Here is an 18,763-nt window from a genome sequence, read left to right as displayed (position 1 = left end):
AGTTTTAGTTTTTGGTACTGTATTTCCTTTTATTCTTCTTTAGAACAATTTTAAACGAAAATGGATATTAAGGATTAGTTAAAAGACTTACCATCAATGTCAGTTATTTTAACGTCATGTTTAAACTCGATCGCTGTTAATTTTAAAGTTAATTAAAACAAATTTAACTCACTATAACTACGGAAAAAGTTCAATAGATTTTCATAAAGGCAAGTAATGAGTTTTGAATTTCGAACAAGATTTTTTTTTATTAAATTTACGCAACCAGACAGGACAGAATATTATTATTTTATATTCTATTTTAAAATAAAGATACAGGCTGGTAACACGGGCGCGCCGCCGGCTGTAGGCATAAAAAAAAAGAAAGACAAAAAGAGCGCGTTTTGTTTATTTTGCACATAGAAAGAAATGAAACGTGGAATTATTATCTCACGAATGTTATATTAATTTTTGGCTTGCAGCTGTTTAATAAACTCAATGTAAAATTTTGAAGATGGATTACAGGTAATTTTCTTACGTAAAAATATAGTAAAACTACTACTTAGTATAGTCTATAGTATTTTTAAATCTAAGTAGCTTAGATTATGGATTGGTCTCCGCGCGCGTCGTAGCGCGCGCGGAGACCAATCCTTAATCTAAGCTAAGTAGGTAAAACATAATGCGTAAAATAATTTTACTTACTCTTAATCACTGGTGTTAAAAACTCTTGAAAGTTCTGTCTTCCAATGCTTTCTATTAATATCTTTATATAATTCTTTAGATTTTTCAGCCATTCGGGTTCAGGGGGTTCTAAAAATAATTACTTACCCTTTACAAAGTTTAAATATTTATAAGTACATGGAAATATTATTGCTATATTAAACAGTGATATTAAAACTTTTTTCTTAGGAATGACGAGCTTCATCATGCAACTTGTGTAACACCAAGATGCTAAAAGTTGTCTGTTCCAAATTTCATCCAGTTTCGATCAGCTATCTTAATACAGGTAATAACTATCTGTTTTATACAATCCAGTACTGTGCAAATTGCAATACAGTTTGATTAACCGTGCATATTATATTATTTTTTTTGCTTTAAGTGTCTGCCGCCAAAATTTCATTTTAAAAAAGTAGGAAGTAGGAAAGTTCATTATTAGAAAATTGGCGAAATTCAATCTTAAAAGTGATTGATTATACGTGCTCTATCAATTTCTTTTGATCTTTCGAGCTTTGTCACCTCGCAAGCACAAAGCTGATAATCTCATACAAGTGGAGTTACATTTCCTTGTTCCACGAAAAATTTGAAAGAAAGAAAACTTTCATATATTATTATCATACTTTTAAAACAAGATAACAAAAGCAAGCGCTTAAAACAAAACAAATAACAAGGAAATTTAAAAATAGAGCAAAAACTAGGTACTAAATGTAAAAACTAAATGTTGTAAAAACTATTTTGGGTTCTGGTACTGTTTTTTACATAGGTACCTATATTTTATAGATTTTTAATTATAATTATATAGGAAAAGCACTGGCAATCGACTGATGTTAGCGACATGCAATTTTATTTTAGAACAAGTACCTACAAGAGAAGGACTAATGTTAGCGACATGCAATTTTATTTTAGAACAAGTACCTACAAGAGAAGATTATTACGTCGTCAGTTATATGAAGAATAATTTCTGTGAAATAAAATAAAATCTGTGATAAAAAGCGACAGTCTCAGCAAAAGCCGATCAGCAATACTCATGCCAGCGCTGATTTTCATTACTAACCATATTTTTCTCAGTACACAATTGTGACAATGGATTTCAAGGTAAATAAAACTAATATTCGAAGTAGACTTAATACCTATTTTGATCTTCGCAAATCGGAAAACTTCCGCGGATTCATTTAAAATTCAATCTCAAACATTTATTTACTCAAGTGAGTCTTATTTTAGAAGCTTCGTCACATATTGGTTTATTTATAAGCCTTACGGTACGTATTTTCTAGAATCTAGAGAACGGTTAATATAATAAAATTGTAGGAAATAAAGAAATATTTATTTTACAAACAAGTAGTAACAAACGATGAAAATAAATAAAGATACTACAAAAAGTGTGGCGAAGCCTTCTCTAGCAAAGAATCAACTTAATTAGAACAATGTATATACTTACATTTAACTTGAGCATAAATACAAGAATTTCTTTGCACGAACTCAATAAATAAAGAAACTGAAAAATGTGAATGAAGGAAGCGCGAATAAAGAGCTTCTACTATATTCTATGATTGTCTGTGGAAAGTGCATACATAAAACCAAGACATAAAACACTAGTTAATACGAGTAGGAGGGTAGTTAGATAATATAAATACCTTCCGGTGTAGGCCCAGCTCGTAGTATTGGTTTGTGCTGAACATTTGATACTCCTGGAAATTTAAACAGCAATTTTTTAAACAAATATTTTATTAATTCTTATCCTAACTAATATTATAAATACGATTGTGTTTATTTGTCTTTCTTTCCCTTCGCAAATCGCAATGGAGCGATAATCTTTGTCTGGTAGTAAGAAGGATTATAAATTATTATAAGGCTACTTTTTAGAGCGATGAAAAATCTCATTTTCAAGCAAGTAGGTATACGTGGGCGAAAAGCTAAGAGTGTTCTGTTAACCCATTAGTGCATAAAGTTAATTAGCGCTTTTTTCATTATGATCACTATAATATATCATCATTTAGAGTATCTTTAATGATTAAATTACATAAAATATTTAGTTTATGTAAAAGTTCAGATTTTATAGCCCGTCCGATAAATCGGACGTTATGCATGGCGGACACAATTGATGTTAAAAGGAGGTTGAAATAAAAGTACGGATTTTATGAAGAAATTTATTATAAAAAGCAACAGAAGATAAACGTATTATAATGTACAATGTTATATGCCATGTGGTATTTCGGGTGAAGACCTACATCACATTTCTGACACTGAAATTTACTTTTTCCTCCACATTGGTTTGCACACCAACGTTCAGTACTTATTGGAACCAGCCTATGAACTTTACCGTCGTACCTCATTGTACATAATGGTTTCGCTGGCTTGTGACCTTGATGTGGTGGTATGCCATGTGACGAAAGTAAGCTTCTTGCTATGAAACGTCTAAAAACGAATAAGGACTCAGTGTCTCTTGTGCAGCCATTCTTCCGAGCAAGTAACCAGGCGTTTACTACTGAAACGTCTACTAAATATGCAAATATGGGCCACCACCACTTCTTTATATACATTCGAGTTCTTAAATTTTCAACAGCCTGGTCGCATTTGTCTACTACACCCATATACTTATTGTAATTTGAAATAAGTGATGGCTGAGGGACTTGCACTCTGGCTTTTTTTTTTACCAGCGGGTTGCAGATGCAATTTCTAGATTTTCAAAGTTAGTGGCTACTGTGACAACATTCTTATCATTCCACCGGCATACGAAGACATCATCAGCTAGTACCGACTAGCTGATGATGTCTTCGTATGCCGGTTACCGAATCGTAATAACCTCGCACCTCCTTCTTGAATTTTTTGACGTCTTTGACCGGGCAGTTCTCAGTGCGATTAGCTCTCAAGGCCCCTGTAGCATAATAGCCAAGCTCCTTCAGGTGTCTCATCAGGCTCAAAGACGTAAAATAATTGTTGAAAAACAATTTTATGCCACTGTTAGGCGGAAGTTTGCTCAATGTAATTAGGCTGAGAATCCGATCCGATCAGGTCACTGTCTTCGTCAGTGACCTGATCGGCATTCTTGATGGGGGGCTCAACGTAAATTATATTTTCTGTATAATCATCAACCTCCTCACACTCCAAAGCAGATAATATTTCATGAACTTGTAACCTGTAACAATTCAACAAAACACGACATGCAGTGCCCACAGTGCATAACGTGCGATAAATCGGACGGTACGAAATTCGCAAGCATAGTATTCAAAATGACAGTGGCTACGTAAAAATTACATTGAAAATAAATAGTCGAATAGTTTAGCAATCAAAATATCCATTTATCACCCATAACACTAAAAAAAATATAATAAAAACACAAAATAATCTTACCTTCGCCGCGAAGAATTTTGACCACGTGCCGCCATTTTACGAATTGACAGCTGTCACGCATGCGCGTTAATATATTTTATAACAACAGTGTTTCCGAGTTTGAAAATATATTCAACAACTGTTTTATAAAGATAAATCTTGAGTAAAATATATAATACTCCTAAAATAACGATTTTATTGACGTCCGATTTATCGAACGTTATGCTCTAATGGGTTAAACAACCTCATATTGTATTTAGTAATACAAACACGATTCCAATTATAATATTTACTTTATACACTTGACAATTTTACAAACATATCAAATAATTAATAAGTGTGAATACATTTACATAGTAATATTAACAATTAACACACACATACACTCACACGCACACACTTGCACGTATATTTCTTAACTGAGTTTTATAAAAAAAAAAAAAAATTATTTCATCATTATTTATTACATAGGTATTACTATTAGGTACCTAATAATATAAAAAGCAACATTTTGAACGACTTACCTCTCGGATTTACTGTAAAAAGATTAAATTTTAGTTACATTTTAATAACAAAAGGTGGCCCACCTGCCCCTTTGCTTGCTCTGACATAAAAAAAAAACAAACAAAGATTCACTTTATACCTTACAAAAACTTTTACAATATATTTCCTCAAAAATAACATTTATCCAAGGAATGATATAGAGCAATTAAGTTTGACCCACCATGAATTGCTCTATATAATTACTTCATGTTCTTATGAAATATGTAGACAAAGTAAGAGCAATTTAATTTAATCTTGGCCTATACTTCCTTGAAGATATAGAAAATTCTTGCTACAATATGAAGCAAAAAGACAAATTAATTTTGTTTCCTAAGCATGAAGCAAATAGTAAAGGAACACTAGGATTAATTTTGTATATAAAAATAATAAAGGGTATATTTTCAACCGACCTTAAAAAAGAGGATGTTTTCAAATCGATTGTATTTTTTTATTGTATACTAAGTCTTAGTATATTATTATTAGTCTGTGGTAATACCTCGGAACTGTCGACAGGGTGAACCGATTTTGATGAATAATATATTAAATTTTATAACAATTATTTCTTTCTTATGTAATATAAAATTTAAATAACTGCTATTTATAAATAACACTTGCCTTTTACGTGTAGTAATATGCTGGAATTTCTTTCTAAATCTGTAAAATTTTAAATGAAAAATACAAGGATATAACAAGGATATTCTTTTCAAATTCGAATACTCGCATAATCGCAATACATGTTTCCTAAAAATACATAATTTTAAGTTTATTTACTAATATCATTTTGTTATATGGTATTTTTTCATCCATGTTTAAATTTAAAAGCATTACCTTCAACATATTTTTGTATGTATGGCTTCGCGTCCTTATAACCATATTTCTTCACAACTTCTTCCACATATTCCCGAAGATTCGTTAGCCAAGGAGGTTCCACATCGATGCCTTTTGTTATTTTATCTATAATAAAAAAAATGTTTTGTTTTATAATACTGTTATACGTATCTTCTCTAATATATCTTATATATAAAATTCTCGTGTCACAATGTTAGTCTGCATACTCCTCCGAAACGGGTGGACCGATTCTCATGAAATTTTCTGTGCATATCGGGTAAGTCTGAGAATCGGCCAACATCTATTTTTCATATGTACCACGGGCGAAGCCGGGGCGGACCGCTAGTATATATATAATTATATATTATATAAATCTCGTGTCACAATGTTTGTCCTCAATGGACTCCTAAACCACTTAACCGATTATAATAAAATTTGCACACCATGTGCAGTTCGATCCAACTTGAGAGATAGGATAGTTTAAACATGTAGGTACCACGGGCGAAGCCGGGGTATAATATAAGCGCTAATAAAAAAAGAGCGTGTGTGACGAGCACACGTGTCAGAAGTGAAACTTTTTTGGCAAGATTCATGGATAGCAAAATAGTCTCCTTACTCCGTGACGTGACGGTATTGCCTTGACGCGACTTTGAAACTTTATACTCAACGCGCGTAAAGAAGTTTCACTTCAAAATGCGAAAGTACGTTTGTTTGTCTCTCTTTCACGTCGCAAAGGACTAATGGAGCAATTTTATTATATGATATTATCGCACATGCATTCGTTTTATCACGGTCAAAAATCTCACCCCCAGGGAAATGTACTTTGAAGGCTAGCAGTTAAAGATAATCTTTAATTCATACAAAACACTGTATATTATGTTGAAATAGATTAAATTGAAACCATAAAAAACAGATACCCTTGAAATAGATTAACTGCAAAAAATAATTAAAAAATATTGTTTCCGCCCGGGATCGAACCGGGGACCTTGTGCGTGTGAAGCACACGTGATAACCGCTACACTACGGAAACTTATGACTGAGTCGGAAAATATGAATAATAATATTATATTCTATTGATATTAAATTAAATTTCATACGCGTCGTCTGTGACCACAGACAAAAGAAATTCGTGTTATGGCGAAAACACTCACGACGTCATGTGACATAGAAAGACCACAATATAGCAAAAGTTGTGTCGTGGCCGATATCAATGCTTTTGTAAGTAAAAATATGTAGATAGGTAGGTTACCAACACAACAACAACGATCTTCAAAATGGCACATTCATGTCACCCTGATTCGATTATCGTCAAAAAAGTGACAAAAGTAAATTCCGGCTACCTAGCGACATTTTGACGCTCTCGGAGGAAAAGACTTTCCTACCGTACGTAACAACGTATGTAACTAATTTATCTAGGTAAACCTTTGTACATAACAATTGACATATACCTACTATTGCACCACGATGCGTTGTGGCCAAGTTGTGGCAATGAAAAGCCATGACATATAACAGATAACCATAAGAGTTCTAACAGACGAACGGCAAGTTGTGAACGGCAGAGGCTACTTCAGCAGTCGCCACATGTCGACGGCAATAAACGGTGCGTCGACGGCAGCAGTCAATATGTCGAGGGCTGCCGTCGACACGCAAAAACGGATTCCGTCACACGTCAAACGCTTGCAGTTTGCCAACAACACACAACTGCAAGTGTCGCCACTTGTCGACGGCAGTCGTCGACGAATTGACTGCTGCCGCCGCGGCCGACGCCGACGCGAAGACGACTGACGTCAACATATTGTGGAGACGGCTGAAGTAGCTTCTGCCGTTCACAACTTGCAGTTCGTGTGTTAGAAGTTAGAACGCTAACATGCTTTTATTACTTGAAACAATTTTTGCGTGTTCATTTTATGGATAAGAATGTTACCTGATTCATTATTTGCTTTCTCTTCATCCCGTAAGATTGGTTTGCCTTGCTCCGTTAAACCTGTTTTGATAAATTATTGCTTAAATATTTTTTACATAACCGAAAACGTTGATTTCTTATTTCTTTCACGTAATCACAATAATATTCTCATGTTTATAAAATGAAAAACAATAATTATTTTGCTTATTATAGATTCATTATTTTTATTAAAATTTAAATTAGTGTTTACAATAAAACTTACTTGATGTATGACTGTATTCACAAATAACTAATGAGGGTAGCCGGAAAATCTAAAACAGAATAAAAAATATATTATCGGTGGAGACGAATATTGCTATTTATTATTATTACATACAAAATATTATATGACCTCAATATAATATTTTTTTAATAATGAACTGACAGGCAACAACAATCTTTGAAAAAATGCTTATTATTGGGATTTGACAACATTACTAAAATAGTAATTCTGTTAGTAATTAGGTATTTATTTATTCATTTATAAAAAAGGTTCATCACCAGTTGTTACATAATATTATGTATCATTCACGTTAAACAGTAACAATAGGATTTACACATTATTATATGCACAACTATTACAGATGAACACTAGGTACATTCACAGAAATCCATACTATCCATACTAATATTATAAATGCGAAAGTAACTCTGTCTGTCTGTCTGTTACTCAATCACGCCTTAACTGCTGAACCAATTTGCATGAAATTTAGTATAGAGATATTTTGATACCCGAGAAAGGACATAGGATAGGTTTTATCCCGGAAATCCTACGGGAACGGGTTTTTCTTTGAAAACGCGGGCGAAGCCGCGGGCGGAAAGCTAGTTAATAATAAATTAGGCGATATCTAAAGGTAAAGGTAAAGGTATGTAATGATTCTATATTTTAAAAAGCACAAAATTTTCGATAAAACTAAAAACACTTACCAAAACTGAAACAAAAAACACACAATACATATTTTCATTTAGTTCTTATCATGACAACGTTGCATGTCAAGTTTATGGCAGATATTCAATTATTTTCCCATTAAAATTAAGAACTGAAAAAGTTATTGGGTAATGAATTATTTTCCTTTTCATAAATGGATAGTCATCTAAAATACTTTTACAAATCTATTCATACTCCATTTTAAAATGTAAAATAAAATAATTTATGAAATAATAGGTATGTAAAATTGTAAAGTACTAGAATTATTTTTATTTTATACTAGCTATAACATTCTTGAAGTTCTATTATTATTTTTTTAAACTTTTTCACTATACTAGCTTGATACTATGAAATAATTCAAAATTAAAAATACGAATCAAACTCAAACCATGGCTCAAACTCAAACATTTATTTATTCAATTAGTCTTCTAGAAGCACTTTTGAAACGTCATTACATAATATTTTCATTTAATCTACAAAACTACGTTTCGCTTTCGACTTATAATTTAGATAAGGTCTCTATTTTCCTCTATTTTCCATTAAAATGCAGTTAACGGCCGTAAAACCATTCATTCTTGTTAGTTGTTTGTTACCTGAAGGTAATAAAAGTTTCTCGATTCAGCGCCAAGTTCTGGATAGAAATTTTGAAATTATAACGGTTACAATATTTCTCTTACAGTGTCACAAATACAATCTTCTTATTAAGATAAGTCATAAGAATGTCTCTGACATTTAAAACTAGCTTATCAGTTTATCAGCCGTGGCTTCGCCCGCGTATTATCTACACATACAATAAATATTCTGTAGAAGGGTCATTTCTGTACATTGAAAATATTGAAAAAATAAATAGCAGGGGGTGTTACTGAATCGATACCAAACCCAAATATGTGATTAAAAAAAATTTTGTCTGTCTGTCTGCCTGTATGTGAAGACATCACGTGAAAACTACCGGTTCGATTTCGATGAAACTTGGTATAATTATACCTTATTATCCTGGGCGTAAAATAGGATACTTTTTATCCTGGAAAAATACGTAGAAAAAAAATTAATCTTAATTTTTCAGTTTTATCCATAGACGTTGTTCTGTAGAACCGCGAACACGTTGCGTATTATTATAGGCCTAGCCGTATTTGGGTCCAATAGATATTTATAAGATGTCATTGTCAGAGTTACTCAAAATGGAGAAATGAACCATCCACGCGAAGACCGACATCCGCGCGGACGGAGTCGCGGGCGGAAGCTAGTCTACAATATATTATAATCCGTGGCCTGTGTAGTCAAAGGAAAGTGCCGGCTGGACCGATTTTGACGGTACTTTCACTGACAGATAGCTTAGAATTAAATAGAATGGCTTCATTACGATTTACGAAGTAAAAACAGACAAACAAACACAATATATTAGCTAATGATTCTTTGAAGAAAGTGTGGCATCTAGTTTTTTTTTAATTAGAGTGAATAAACAAGCTAATAGATCGTCTGATGGTCACCCAACCCAACATTCACAAAGCTAATCTATGTGAAGGTGTTGTAAGACATTTATCTTCTTACTAGCTTTCCGCCTGCGGCTTCGCCCGCGTTTTCAAAGAAAATCCCGCATAGTTCCCGTTCCCCAGGGGTTTCCGGGATAAACCTATCCTATGTATTATTCTAAGTTACCCTCTATATGTGTGAAAGAAAGAAAGAAAGAAAATACATTTATTTGTACCGATGCACATTAATACATAAAAAATAAATAAAATTAACTTATAACTAGTTACAACGGCACAAAATGGATAATATCCACTCAGTGCTTTGAGAATCTAAGGACATATACGACACTTAGATTCTCCACTGATTTTCAGTGGACACCACATTGACACCATGTGTGCACATTGTAATCGGTTTTGTAGTATTTGCGTGAAAGAGTAACAAACACACACATACACATCCTCACATTAGTATGATAGTGAAGTTCATATTTTGGTTCACAGGTGACAGGCAATAGGTAAAATCATTTAAAACACATAAGTCTATATATGGCTATTAGTAAAGGCTTATGCTAAATTTACGACCAACCTATAAACACGCCAATAATGGCTTAACATTGTTTACCTAGGGACTTTATAGTTTAGGTAACAACCACATCCTACTAATATTATAAATGCGGAAGTTTGTGAGGATGTGTGTGTGTGTGTTTGTTACTATTTTACGCAAATACTATTAAACCGATTATAATGAAATTTAGCACACATATAGAGGGTAACTTGGATTAACACATAGGAGGTTTTATTCCGGAAATCCCACGGGAACAGGAACTATACGGGTTTTCGGGAAAGCTAATAATAATAAAAATATTTGTAAAAGCTTAGGTATTTTTTTCGGATTACAACAACAAATATGACGGTAATTTAATTGTTAAGTCAAATCCAATAAAAAACAAGTTTTTGTTTGTTACGATATAACTAAAAAACTACTAGTGAACTGGTAAAAAATTTCAATACGCGCTTCGTCAGCCTCTCCACATCCGTAATAACTTATATTAGAAAGAAAGAAAGAAAGAAAGAAAAGTTTATTTAACACCACACACATAATAAAAGAAAAAAAACAAACTAAACAAAAGCAACAAATAAAATAAAAATTAAAAATAGTGACTTATTCCTAATCAGTGTGGCGCTAAAAAGGGTCGCTACTCAGCATGTGCTGCACTTGTTGTGAAGCGCTGATTTTCAGTAGCCCCTTATTGGAGTGCCAGTCAATAGACTTGAGTTATAAAATATGTATACATAATATTATAATCTCTTATGTATACTTAAATATAGATAATAATATAAATATATAATAATGAATAGAATACACAACACAAGTACAAATTAATAATAATAGTAACATAAACAGAACACAATAACATAATTCTTTACATATTATATAGATTTGAAATACAATATAGCACAATAAATAATGAACACAATCGTACCCTGTAATATCCTATGCGACTAAGGCTGGTTACGAAACTCGGTAAGAAGCTGTTTTTTAAAGCCATGTTTAAAACTTGATAAGGACCTCGAGTTTCGTAATGGAGGTGGTAAATTATTCCAGCACTTAGTCGCACTATATTTAAAACTACCTTTAAAAATCGAAGTATGGTGTTTAGGCACTGCCAGTTTGACGAGAGACGCCCTAGTAGTTAAGCCATTATTACATCCCATCCATGTCAGTTTATTATAGAGATACGCTGGGGCTTTGGTACTGGTATTACATAATAATTAATTAATATTACAATTAAATCATTTAATTGTTGTACTTGTAATAGTAATATGGTAATAATAATATTATTGTATCGTGGTTTCAGGTGTATGTGGTCTAATTACTAGTGAAATTTGAAACATGATATACGCATATTAGGTTATGTATTAATAACAATGTTCAACCAAATATATTTAATAACGTATTATCAATAGGTACGTAGTATAAAAAGTTGCTGATGCTGTCTGCCCGTCCCTATGTATGCTAAAATCTTTAAAACTACGAAACGGATTCTGATGAGGGGTTTTTTTAAAAGAGAGTGATTCAAGAAGAAGGTTTTTAGAATATAAACTAGTACCTTTCTAATTATATAAACGCAAAGACCGTGTGTGCCGAGCACACATGTCAGAAATGAAACTTTTTTGGCAAGATTCAAACATACCAAAATCGCCGCCTTACTCTATGACGTGACGTGAATTGCCTTGAAATTTTACCCTTCACTTCAAAAGACAAAGTAATACTTGCCGAATCAAAAAAAAAGGCTTGTAATCCTCCAATAGTTTGACAGTGTAAATAATGATATTGGACATAAAAGAACCCTACTTTTCCAAACTCCCAAAGTATAGTATTATATTATCTATACCAAATAAATAGTGGATAGGCTAATGTTTGTTGTTGGCTATTATTCCCCGCTACATCAATCCAGATCACGTAGTAACCTTTGAAAGGGTCTTTAGTATACTGTTTGATTTATCTGAGTTGAATTGATGATATTGTTTTACTGTGGCTTCTAGCTGACCGCTTTATTAGTACCTACTCGTTCAATTCGTGGAGACAAACCTTTAAAATTAAGACCTGTAACTTGTCTGTAAGAAAATTTTAATTCTACAATAAGAGGCTACTTCACTTTTAATACTAATTGTATCGATATCTATACAAATATTATAAAGCTGAACAGTTTGTTTGTTTGAACGCGCTAATCTCAGGAACTACTGGTCTGATTTGAAAAATTCTTGCTGTTAGATAGCTCATTTATCGAGGAAGGTTATAGGCTATATAATATCATCACCCTAAGACCAACAGGAGCAGAGCAATGCGGGTGAAACCGCGGGGCAAAGCTAGTCTAGAATATTTTACAGACTCACAACATGAAATTAAATACTCCCCAATTTTTATAGACTTTTATGTTTTAAAAAGTACCTATGTTTTAACACACAGCGCTATCGCAAATTTCGGTGTACGTAGAGTCTCTTTACCTTTTCAGTGAGGATAGAAAGACTTAAAATAAATGAGAAATTTTGCGTTTCGTTAAAATAAATGAGAAATTTCTATGAACTCAAAGAAAATTCGAGTAGGTATACCTGTATACAGTACATTACCTATTTTGTGAAATATTCTTATTCTCCTTTGTCTCTCTTCAATAAAGAAGAAGAACTCAATTAAATTAATTATTAATGATAGACTGCAGACTTCAAGAAGAATTATACGAACTACTTACTTGTAAACGAAAAAATAATAATATTCCTATCCTAAATTGTTCCTAAATAACTTTATCCTAAATAACCAAGTTCAACTCAGTAGTATCAACGAACTAAAATAGTTTAAAACAAGTAAATCCGTATAAAAGTTAAGGCTAAGCTCTAAGCCAGGTATTAATTAAACGTTGTACGTAATCCTTATTATTTAGATACAGCGGTAATTACTTAGTTTATCTAATATTAAAATAATAATTACAAGTGATCCTCTTCGTTGTGTTTATTTGAGATGTATTTTATACTAGCGGTCCGCCCTGGCTTCGCCCGTGGTACATATTTACGTTTTCCGGGATAAAATATAGCCTATACAGGTTACAGGTTAACCTAATTCGACAGAGTTCTTTTATAAATTAAGAAAAACAAACATATCTCATAAAAATATAAAAATAAACACGTTGTAACACAATAATAGCCTATTAAGCCTCAATAATTCATAAACTTAACAGTTCTGCTGATAGCATAATATATTTAGTAGTACCTTTGAAAATTCGCTCAAACTGCAAGAAAACACATCTACATATTATATTGTGCAATTCGTTAATTGTACGAAATGCACAAATAAGAGGCGATTTGGCTAATAGATTAGTTCTCGCTACTGGTACATACAGTATATTGGGTAAGATTCTTTTTTCTAAATAGTGGTCTGGAACCTTTAAATACATTTCCTTTAATATTCCGGGATTGTATTCTTTGCCCCTTAAAACCCCCACCAAGTATGCCACCAGCTTAAATTCGCGCCTTACCCTTAACTCATTGTACCCCACCATGCCCAGTACAAACAGTGTGGGATACATTAGGGGATAGAAGGGATATACGCCATAAAGCTTCATGTACAGGTGGCGCATGAATTTATTTTGTACTCTTTCCAACATAACCGTGTACTTTGCTTCGTGCGGTGCCCATATGACCGCACTGTGTTCCAAATAGCTTCTGACAAGACTATTGTATAAGGTTTTGACTACCGTTATGTTGGTGAACCCCTGTGACTGCCTGAGTACAAAACCCAATTTTCTATACGCTTTTTTACAAATTTGCGTAATATGTGCTCGAAACGAAAGGTCAGCCGTGAGATTCAACCCCAAATCCCGTACTTCTGTAACTCTTCGTATCGGCGCCGCATCCACTATGTACTCATAATTTAAAGGTACCCGTGCGCGAGTAAAACTAATGATGGAACATTTACTTACATTAAAATACAACTTGTTCCGATGACTCCACTCCACTATACTATCTATATCCTGCTGGAGCCTTTCGCTATCCATTTTATCCCTTACCTCGAGCAGCAGTTTAAGATCATCTGCAAATAATAAACATACTCCATGCTTGATGACCTGCGGCAGATCGTTTATCATTATTATGAATTCGAGAGGGCCCAAATTACTACCCTGGCTTACTCCCGATAGGGTGTAATATGAGTCAGATAAACAACCCTTGTAATCAACATACTGCTGTCTATCCTTTAAGTAACTACTAAAAAATTTTAAAAGATGCGGTGTACATCCCAATAAAGCCAGCTTATTCAATAAAATATCATTATCGACAGTGTCAAATGCTTTTCTAAAATCAAAGTAGGCAACATCCACCTGATGACCAGAATCTACTGCAGGCACAACATTTGACATGAAATTTAGAAGATTAGTAGTAGTACTACGACCAGGCCAAAATCCATGTTGGGCATCAGATATCAGACTACTAATTTGCTTCTGCATGGCACGATATATTGCAGCTTTAAATACTTTAGCTGGTGTCGATAAAACAGCCACTGGTCTGTAGCCACTGATATCCGATTTAACCTTTCCCTTAGGAACTGGAATGACTCTAGTAACCTTCCATTGAGCCGGAAAGGTCTCGAGTCGCATGCAAGTGTTAAAAATATATTGCAAAGGCTTCGCTAGTATCCTACTACAATCTCTAAAAAGAAACGCCGGTATCCCATCGGGACCCGCCGATCGTTTTGGCTTAAGAGACGCTAGTGCTTCTTTTACATCCTTTAAACTAAACGCATCAATATGTACTCTAGTGCTGGCGTACTCTTCTCCTGAGGCGCACTTTACCGCCATATTTACATTCAACTGGGGTGGCTCACTTGTGTAAACAGATCTAAAGAATGCTGCAAACTCTCTGGCACATTCCACATTCGTCAAAATATTACCATTTTTTAAAATTACCTCCTCCCTAGCACAACTCGATATCGATTTACAATAACTCCAAAAAGATTTTGGATCATGTCCAAATTGATTCTGTATTTTAATTAGATAATTTTTATACGCAGTGTCTATTGACTTTACAGATTACAGATTCGGAAGAATCCCTCTAAGTTATGGTAAAATACATTTTGAAATCGGTCCAGTAGTTTTTGAGCCTATTCAATACAAACATACAAAAATACAAAGGTTTCCTCTTTATAATAGATATTAATATAGACTGAAACTAGCTATAGTCTGTCCACTATAAGAATTGCTTTTTGACAGCTCGACGGGTGAGACCAGAAGTGATGTTCAAAAGATTATCGATTGTGATACCATTTCAATTATAAATTCAAAATATTATCATAAATCGAATCAGGTACGTAAATAATAATTACAACGTAAACGTACTAATAAGATATGTAATAATAAGACCACATATCTATGCATTGTATGTTAAAACTAAACTAAACTAATATTTTATTATTTATTGGTTTCTATCTTACAATTTGGTTGTCTTTACGTTTAAATTATATAACATAATAGAAGAGTTTTTCTGTATCGGATATAATATTTTACAGAGTATTTCTATCGATTATTTTAATCTATCGACCCATCATTGAATAATTCTGTGTAGGCATCACTAAGTGGGCGGGACCTGTCCATGAAGTACGATAATTATTTGTATGAAATCTTAACATAGACAATACAATCCTACATGGGCGTGAAGCTGTCAAAAAGCAAATAATATAATGGACAGAGTATAAGCAAGCAAATTATTTTATTTAATGAAATTTTGTTAATGTTACATTATTTACTACATTTATCTGCATATTAAAAATTTATATTTCAATGATTTATTACATACTACTAAATATAATATTTTACTAAATCTAATATTTTAGAGCAACCCATACTTTTATCAGAATGTTATAAATTATAAATTTATGTTTTTGCGGATCCCTGTAAAAAATATATTACATTACAGAATATTCTTATATATAAAAATGAATCGCAAAATGTGTTGGTAAGCGCATAACTCGAGAACGGCTGAACCGATTTCGATAATTCTTTTTTTATTATATTCCTTGAAGTACGAGGATGGTTCTTATGTAGAGAAAACGTAAATATTATGTACCACGGGCGAAGCCGGGGCGAACCGCTAGTTATTGATAAAATACCTTCCGGATAATAAAAAGAGAATTTATTGTATTCGTGCATTTACATTTATTAAAAAAAATGAATGAAGTGCAACAACAAAACAGTTTTAATATTAATAAAATGTAATATTTTTGAATCAACTAATAAATTACATTATACAAAATATAAAGTCAACAAAGGAAGTTCTAAATAGGAACTGAAATTCTTTTCACAATGATATACTTTATATTATCCTCGTACTTCAAGGAATATTATAAAAAAAGAAATATCTAAATCGGTCCACCCGTTTACGCGTGATACCGTGACCAAGGGAAATAGGGATTCATTATTATATGTATATAGAGATACTAGCTTACCGCCCGCGGCTTCCCCCGCTTTTTCTGAAACCTAATAAATTATATACCTACTTAAACCTTCCTCTTGAATCACTCTATCTATTAAAAAAAAGACGGGTTGCACTCCGGGAGTGCCGGCAGAAGTGAAAACTTGATTATTAACGTTCAGCATGTTTGATATTTTGAAATGGTATTACGCTTTTTCGATCAGGTCACGTGTCCTGACGCGAGTTTAAGATTTTATACCCATTACAGAAAAAGTGCTCAACGCCGCTAAATATATTATGTATAACTGGACCCTTAAAGACATGTGTGGACGGAAATTCGATACTGAATACCCACTCAGTTAAGGGTCTGTAATAGTATTATGTATCGAATAGCTGACCCAATGATAAAATGACCCGACTTCGTAGCGTTTATTCAATTTCTAGGAATGTCTTTTTTTTTACTTGGCGGTACCTTATAAAATAATTGTTAACAATTTTTATATTATATACTCTACTATATTCATGAAAGCATTTTGCAGTAAATTTGAAGTAAATCCATGCAGTGTTTTTTGTAGCCCGGACATACCTACATAATTTCTAAAAACTGTATGTATTTTTGGCTTCGATATCGATTGTAGATATTACTCAAAGTATTCTTTAAAAAATATTCAATGTACAGTATTGACTACGATTTTATTCGTAAAGATATTAATTTGCAAATGAATGATTGGCATGATACATAGGCCAAGATATATTGGTCCATGGTTTATCCACTCACCACCGTGGTCGTTTCAGAAAGCCTTCAGTGGTGTTGAGACCGTCGTCGTGAACGAACGTGTGTAAGTTATACGGGATTTCATATCGTGTTTTGCGCAACTTTAAAAGTTCGAAAGTTGGTTTTTGGGTGTGTGCTTTGTTGTACGTTAGCCGACGTTATTATTGGTAAGCTGTTTATGGCATTTTTTTGATTCACTTTTAAGCTTTTTAATATTATGTACAGGATGTTTTCTTTTAAAAAAAATAATTTCAAGTACGAGATAATTATTGCCACATGCTATGTTTTTTTCCCCTATTTATAATTATTATAATTATATAGTAAAAACGCATATAGATTACGTGATAGGAATGCACCAGTAAAGATTGCGGATATGAATTAAAATATTATATGAAACAGCTAATAAATTATTGAAGTATAGAAAAACAAATATATAAACTAGAAAAATATACGAGATTTTATCTAAATACTAGAATTTTTTTATATATCCCTAAATAATATGTATTTAGGTCGGGTTTTACTATTATTATACCGAATTTACTATTATATATTACCTATACCGATTAGACTAGCTCTGTGTGCCTGGATTGTCGGAAAATAAATTTTATTACTTAATTTTATTATATTTGGCGAAAAGCTAAATAATTTATTTGATACTATAAATGATTTAATTATAATTATTTGCTTTTTTCCAGTGTAGTTAATATTAAATTAAATTACTATCTTTATGTACTATTTAATTAAGTACCTACCTATTTATTACTTACCGCCTCCTTGGTACAGTGGTTGACGCGTGAGCGTAGCACCGCCTGCCTGGCCGGGCCTGGGTTCGATTCCCGGTGGAGACGAAGAAAAAAAATGTCTCGGTCTGGCAGGGCACAGAAGGCTGATCACCTACTTGTCCCTAAAGAAAATCGATCATTGAAACAGATGTGTAACATCTGCCCCTTACCCCACTAGGGGACATGGGACTTCACTTATTCATTACTTATTCAAAACTATTATTTTAATTTTAAAATATTCCAGGTTTCTAAATAGTGGAAAGTTAATATTTCCTAGTAGGTAGATACTAGTTGGATAAAATATTAAACATAGGTTTAAAGAATCATTTATTCTCATTTAAAGACTTAAAGCTAATTACATGAGAATAACATAACAAAGTAAATAAATAATCTAACAGTCGTCCGGGCAAAGCTATTCCAAAGGTAGGTGTTTTATTCCAGAAGTGATTGGTCATTAAGTATGTGATCAGCTAGGCGCTTTTTAAATGTATAAATCGATTCAGCTGTTTTTAT

The 18,763-nt window shown here is 32.9% G+C and overlaps 2 protein-coding genes, 1 long non-coding RNA gene and 1 other non-coding gene across 4 annotated transcripts in view; 2 read left to right on the top strand and 2 right to left on the bottom strand.

Annotated features, from left to right (window-relative positions):
* Nucleotides 1–18,763, top strand: part of Nagk (N-acetylglucosamine kinase) — a 139,369-nt gene that overhangs the window by 32,792 nt on the left and 87,814 nt on the right. The window lies entirely within an intron of this gene.
* Nucleotides 2,658–4,243, bottom strand: LOC149898129 (uncharacterized). The gene is made up of 2 exons (XR_016458091.1): nt 4,048–4,243; nt 2,658–3,832 (listed from the first exon to the last, which is right to left on the bottom strand). It is a non-coding gene; the product is annotated as an uncharacterized LOC149898129 (long non-coding RNA).
* TRNAV-CAC (transfer RNA valine (anticodon CAC)) lies at nt 6,355–6,427 on the bottom strand. The gene has a single exon. It is a non-coding gene; the product is annotated as a tRNA-Val (tRNA).
* The window catches only part of LOC149898124 (uncharacterized), a 65,592-nt gene continuing 64,332 nt past the window's right edge, over nt 17,504–18,763 (top strand). Inside the window, exon 1 of the mRNA XM_090115421.1 lies at nt 17,504–17,635. The gene's annotated coding sequence lies outside the window, so the exon portion shown is untranslated. The remainder of the gene's footprint in view (nt 17,636–18,763) is intronic.

Source organism: Colias eurytheme, chromosome 23 (assembly GCF_061535395.1).
Source record: "Colias eurytheme isolate Ceu_HAF_F1 chromosome 23, ilColEury1 Martin Lab GWU primary, whole genome shotgun sequence".
In the NCBI taxonomy this organism is placed as follows: domain Eukaryota; kingdom Metazoa; phylum Arthropoda; class Insecta; order Lepidoptera; family Pieridae; genus Colias; species Colias eurytheme.
The sequence above is the reverse complement of the archived record's forward strand: the minus strand, read 5'-3'. Positions and strand labels throughout refer to the sequence as shown.